General features: G+C 42.6%; 2 non-coding genes across 2 annotated transcripts; one reads left to right on the plus strand and one right to left on the minus strand.

Moving 5' to 3' along the window:
- The first annotated feature begins 3,045 nt into the window (after positions 1-3,045).
- TRNAM-CAU (transfer RNA methionine (anticodon CAU)) lies at positions 3,046-3,117 on the plus strand. Its single transcript has one exon. It is a non-coding gene; the product is annotated as a tRNA-Met (tRNA).
- Positions 3,118-5,854: 2,737 nt separating this feature from the next.
- TRNAN-GUU (transfer RNA asparagine (anticodon GUU)) lies at positions 5,855-5,928 on the minus strand. Its single transcript has one exon. It is a non-coding gene; the product is annotated as a tRNA-Asn (tRNA).
- Positions 5,929-6,773: the final 845 nt, after the last annotated feature.

The raw sequence follows: 6,773 nt of genomic DNA on the forward strand, positions 1-6,773 counted from the left end.
TCTGAAAGTTTATACACTGAAAATGTTGGTGGTCTCAAAGGTGCTACTGAACTCAAATCTATTTTACCATAGATCAGCATAACTACCCTCTGAAATTATCCTGGTTTACTTCTTAGTGGTTAGGGTGTCAGGGTAGGTTCTGGGAAACCAAAGTTCAAATTTCCACTCTGTCATGAAACCTTGCTGGGTGACCTCACCCTCAGTAATTGTGTCTCAACCTTGCCTACCTCACAGGGTTATTGTTGGGAGAACAGAATGGGGGAAGAGAGAGCAAAGTTGTAAGACACCATGGCTGTGTCCAGGCCTTAAACGCAGCAGGAGGAGAACAAAGTCAGTGAACTGTCAATGCAGTCACTGTTGCCCCCCCCCTTCAGTGCAGTTATGATATTTAAATATTTTGGACTATTTTATTTTTGATAAAATTACAACTAATTTACATACCAATGGCTCCAAATCTAATTGCTCAAGTCTGCTAAAAAATGGTATCCTTTTCTGCAAAAGAAATGTCATACTTCAAATTTTTCACTGGACTTAGTAACTGCCTGCTCTGTACTCTCACTGGATCTATCATAGTTGACTGTATTAATATGTCCTTTTTATTAGTGCTAGTATTGTTATTATTCATATTAGTATTATTACTACCAGAGTTTTTTCGGTTAAAAAAAAGCCCAGCAGGAACTCATTTGCATATCAAGCCACACACCCTGATGTCTCCATTGTTTCACATAGGGTTTTTTGTAGAAAAAGCCTAGCAGGAATTTGTTTACGTATTAGGCCACCCCCCCTGACACCAAGCCAGCTGGAACTGCATTCCTGTGCATTCCTGCTCAAAAAAAACCTTGATTACCACTACCATACTATAGCGGTTTTGTCTTCATATTTTCCTTTAGATGTGGTTGTAATGCTATCCATTTTCTCTATCTCATGCTGATTTTTATTGATCTGTTGTACCTCTCTCTCCTAAGCCACTATACTGTATCTTATGAAATGATATCAATAAAAGGGTTTTTTGTTTAAAAAATATAGATTCAAAAATGCAGCCACTGTTAGCCAGCTAGCAGACTCCTCTCATATTCTCCCATGCCTGGCATGTATCAGAGTTCTAAGAGAATAAGATGCAAGAGGCCTCCACATTTATCTGGAAAGAATCAGAATTGTGTGTGTGTGTGTGCCACAGTGATTTTTGAAACCCAATCAATATGGAAACCCAAGTGGATGTTATTCAGCTTGTGAATGGTCTCTGTGTTGTTCTTGATTAGACTTGAGCTTTCCACACTGCATCTGAAGAAATGGACTCTGGAATTTTAAAAAAAAGTTAAGCCTGACGTGCCACTAGAATCCTGATTATTTTTGTCCAGTACATATAAATCCAGATTTCCATCACTACCCTACAGTGTTTTCAGTTCCTAGAAATGTACACAGCATGCTGTATACCATGGGCCTTTATAAAAGCAGTTGGGGGACTACAGATAAAGGTGGTGTCCTAAAGACACCTTTTATAATAACTGCATGCAAATTCAAACTTTTCTATATTTCCTACCTAAGGGCTGCTTACAGACTGGCACTTTGGGCCGACTCAAAGACGCCTTAGAAATCGACCAGAAAAATCCTTCCACACACAAACATCTGCTGCCCAAAGTAGTAGCAAATTTTTGAGCCGAATGCCAGTCGCCTTCTTGCTGTCTGAAAGCGGAAGTGCGCAAGTGAGGCACCTTGGCAGTATGAAACCACATGACCATGACAAATGTATGGGGGGAACAAACTGACCAACAGGGATGGTGCGTGACAGCCATCTGATCACCCCGTGGACGGAATGGGGACAGCTTGTGGGAGAGTGTGTGGAGGCTTTGGGACAGCTCTTTTGGGGCCAGCCTGATGTGGGAGGCCTCCAATACAGCCCAAAATGCCTGTCTGTTATCAGCCATAGATTCTATCAAAGTTTTAACTAGAAGAATTCAGGACATTGTACATGGTTCTGCCCTCCATTCTAGCCTCACAATAACCCAGGTAAGTAGGTAGGTAGGTACAGCTGAGACAGAAAGTGCATGACCCATGGTAACTTGGTGAAGTTCATGGTGAAAGGGGCTCTTCCCAGTTTCCTCAATCCTGCATCCAGCTCTCCAACCATTATACCATCACTGAGACCCTTTAGACTTTGTAATGCTCTGTCCAAACAGTTTCATTAAACTTTTAATAAAGTTGGATGAATGTGTATGAGCATTTTTAAACCATTAAAAAAAATCACAAAACCACTCCCTCACAGCACACACAGGAAAAGGAAAAACAAGACCAAAAAGTAAATGGCTCCCTCCTGTGGTTTCCCTTCAGAAACGCAAGAGCAGCTAAGAGAAAAAAGAAAATGAATGCTCCGGAGAAGTGGATCTGTTATAACACCGCACTGCAGCTTCAGTTGCAAAGGTGGTAGACTGGGGACCATACAGGTGTACATGAGGACACCCCTCTATGAAGGTAGCGTCGACACAGGCACAAAGAAGAAGACAACTATGAACATGTATCTGTATAGTAAGGTGTACCAAGTTATGGATATACAAATGTATAACTCTGGACAATGTCTCATCCTGCTAGGGCCTTTATATGTTGTTAGAACAGCATAGAGAGACACCTGAGCTTAATTAAAAGCTATTTATTTATGCAAACCATGTAGAAAAAGCCCAGCAGGAACTCATTTGCATATTCAGCCACACCCCCTGACACCAAGCCAGCTAGAACTGCATTCCTGCTCAAAAAAAAGTCCTGCTGCGAACACACACAAAAGATCCATCTGGAAGATGCAGGGCAAGCTATGAAATATACACAGAAATAACACATCTATTCCTAAACAGTTACAGAACTCACCGCCTTCCCTCTTGCAACACCCTAGCCCAAGGCAGCTGCACTACACTGAATTATATTCTGCACATGCAGCTGAGGAGCATCATCATGCCCCATATATCCCCTCAGTTGTTTTTGCAGAGGCCAGGCATGGGCAGGTATGACTAAGGGACAGAACACCTCAGGAGCCACACCAAGGCATTTCAGCCAGCCAGCAGAGTGGCGCAGCGGAAGCGTGCTGGGCCCATAACCCAGAGGTCGATGGATCGAAACCATCCTCTGCTAAGCAACTGTGCTTTTGCTTTGCTGTCCTTGCTGTTTTTCCTCACTGCCTTCCCCTCCTAGGCTCTCTTCCAGGCACACAGGCACTATAGAGCAGCCAATAGCTGAGTGACAGACAGCTGGAAAAATAGCCACTCTTGCTCATTGTGGACTGTCTTCCCTAAAAATACAGCCCTCTTCCACCTGTTTCCTACCCACAATAGGACCAAAACCCATAGCCTGATGTTCTGGCCCAGCATAAGCCAGATGTGCCATGCAAGATCACAGTCCTCATTCTCCTCCTTTTTCTGCTACCTTCCTGAAATGTATTTATTTATTTTAGTGTATTTCTATTCCGCCCATTCCTCGTAGGGCTTAGGGCAGAGTACAACATATGATAAAAAAATAAAATACAATAAAATAGAATAAAATACATTCCCCCATTTGGGGAAATATAAAATAATAATAATAATAATAATAATAATAATAATAATAATAATAATAATAATAATAATAATAATAATAATAATAATAATAATAATAATAATATAGTAATATTATAATAATAATACTTCCACTTGGCAGCTGAGGATAGGGCTCAAATTGCAAGCAGAAAGGTACCGGCTGGGTATTAGGAATAAAATTTCTACAGAGTAGTACAGAGGTAGAACCAGCTGCCTAGAAAGGTGGCAAGGACAGCAAAACAAAAGCACAGTCATTGGCAGTCTTCAAAACGCGGCTGGATGGTTATTTGTTGGAGATGTTTTAGGCTGCTCCTGCATGGAGCAGGGAGTTGATGGTCTGTATGGCCCCTTCCAATTCTATGATTCTAAGGCCCTTTCCAAGAAAGAGGCATGGCAGGAAAGAGCCCCTCGGTACCTAAAACAGTAGTGCAGAAGCATCATACAAGGTTGCCAATCTTGCCACCTGGCTTCAAGTCCTGTTTGACCCATCTGTGCCTCTTTGGGTCTGTCAACTCAGGTGATCCAGCAAAAGCCAAGGTTTCCTCCCCAGGTTATCGAAAAAGGGGCCGTCAAGGGTGGGATTAGAACTCAGGCATGTAGAACACAATGGATTAACAGTTCATCACCTTCACCACTTGGCCACTTCATCAAAGGTGTGGCCAGTCCGTAGTTGTCCCTGGGCGGGCTCAAACCACCATCCTTCCAGTTAACAGCCAGATGCACTAACGAATTGTACCAGAGACCTGCCAGCTTGAATGATGCAGATGGCCCTTCCCAGATTTTCAGGAGGCTGAGCATGGCTGGGAGACAAAGGGCCAAGACAGCTCAATTAGAAGGTACCGAAGGCACAATCTATCCCAGACTAAGCCCATTTGGAGTTCAATTATACTTGTTACAACCTTGGTCCACTCCCAATGTCTCCTGGCTCCGCCCCAAAGTCTCCAGCTTCACCCCCAAAGTCCCCAGATATTTCTTGAATTGGACTTGGCAACCCTACTCATTACTCATTAGCAATGGGATATGATGCACAACTTCTGTCCTTTAGCAATAAACATATTGACCAGTTTCTCACAGGATGGATAAGAGCCCTAGATGGGCCAGTTCAATCCCCCGGCCTGTGCCGTATGTTTGACACCCCACCCTAGTTGAGCAGTTAAGCAGACTCCTTAGCTTAGCAGTTACAACAATTCTAAAAGGCTTTCATTACCTTGGAGCAAGAGTGGCCAAACTGTGGCTCAAGAGCCAGATATAGCTCTCAAAAGCCTCACCACCCCATCAGCTGGCTTGGAGAAGGCATTTCTCTCTTTAAATCACTTCTCCAAGCAGGTTCACTTTCCAGTAGTGGCCAGTTGAAGCTACTGTTTGGAATTGTCTCCTTGGAAATAAAAGCTTGATGCTTTGAGACAGCTTGTCTGCACTGAATGGGCCTGAGAACTGGTGCCTAGTAAGTACTCTAACCTGGGACCCTACAGCCAAAGGGGAGTATTACACTGGAGAGCCATTGCCAATATGAGTAGAACTAGGGGTTGAGGACAAAAGCTTGCAATGCCCATCCATTTCATGTTTTCCAAGGCTCAGGACATGTTATATTTTTAGTTTCTGCTAAGATCGTGCTTTTTTTTTTTAATGTTTTATTTTTAAAACTGCCTTGACAAATCCCACTATTCCCCCACTTTTCCGTTTTAAACAAAATATCTCGAGAGTTTTAAGTATGTTTGTATTTTAAGTTTTAAAAAAATTCTTTGTGTTCATATCCTTTATAAAGTTTACATCTCTGCTACCTGGCATCACATTTTATGACGTACTTGACGCAGTCCCACAAAGTCAACACCCCTGGCCTAGATGGAATCAGCCATAAACAGACCCTCCTCTCTGTGCCAATAAGAGGCACTTCCTGAAGTCTCCAAGAAAAGAATTTTCTAGGATTTTTAGTCCCCCAAACTTTGCTCCCTGCTAATGTTACCTTTCTAGCTGGAGGAGGAGGGAGCTCAGCTATCCCGTTGTCTCCTGCCAGGGATCTATTACAATTTCTAAAGGGTGGCTGAGATGAGGCTTCGGAGCAATTGAATTGACTTCCCCCATCCTGCCTGTTCTCTGCCAAGAGGAAGAAAAACTTTTAAAAACTGAAGATGAAGGTTTGTTCAGTCCAAACCTCCAAATAAAAATGAATTTCTCCACAGAGCCATATGGCAAAAGAGACTGATGAGAGTGGGGTTCAAACCCACATGTACAAAGTACAGAGGCTTAACTGCCTTCACCAGTCAGCCTTCTCATCAAGAGTGTGGCTAGTCCACAGACATCCCCGGGTGGGCTTGAACCACCATCCTTCCGGTTAACAGCCGGATGCGCTAACCAATTGTGCCACAGAGACCTGCCTGCTGGAGAAATACAGCTAGGCTTTGCCAGATTTTCAGCAGGCTGAACTTGGCTGGGAGACAAAGGTATCCAATTAAGCATATGTTGGATTGCAGCCTTATCCCACTAACATTTTCCCTCCAGGAGGTATTGTGTTAAATGGAATTTGCAATGGAAGAACAAATCTTTAAATTATTGTTAGTAGTTTTCTGCTCCAAATAGTTCAGGAACAGTCAGTGTTAATTTTGTATCTTGTGCTATACTGGAGTATGTCTAGCTGCTTCTAATCAAAATGGGTAACTAATATTACTTTTGTTCAGATATACTTATTATTAATCATACATAGCAGCTTTAAATCTCTCCAATCAAAAGGGACAACTATGCCTTGCCATTTCATGTTTTCATGTCTATATTTTTATGCCCTCATTGTATACCCTCAATTTATACCTTAAATATTTTCAGAACTTTTTTCTCTGCATAATTTGAATGAAAATTGAGAAGATGGAAAGTATGCACAACAGGTCAATTAGAAGGTGCCAAAGGGGCAATCCATCACAAACTAGACCCATTTAAATCCCACTGGTTTGTAATAGGAGACTGTAACCCGCCAATTTCAATTAATTGTTATAGCTGTATGCTGCTTTTCTGTCCGTGCACTCATGGCAGTTTTCAGTATTAATCAATGACTTCCCATCATGATGCAAAAGGGTAGGAAGGAAATGGAAGATGAAAAAAGGCCAACTCAGGGACCATCTTGTTCTATGGACAAGTGGCTGGCACTTGGGTCATCTGGGGAAGCACCTGCCCTATGGAGGGCTCCCTCAGGATGCAGAAACAGACCAGAACAGATCAGGTATCCAA

The sequence above is a fragment of the Heteronotia binoei genome, chromosome 5, assembly GCF_032191835.1.
Source record: "Heteronotia binoei isolate CCM8104 ecotype False Entrance Well chromosome 5, APGP_CSIRO_Hbin_v1, whole genome shotgun sequence".
Taxonomy (NCBI): Eukaryota; Metazoa; Chordata; class Lepidosauria; order Squamata; family Gekkonidae; genus Heteronotia; species Heteronotia binoei.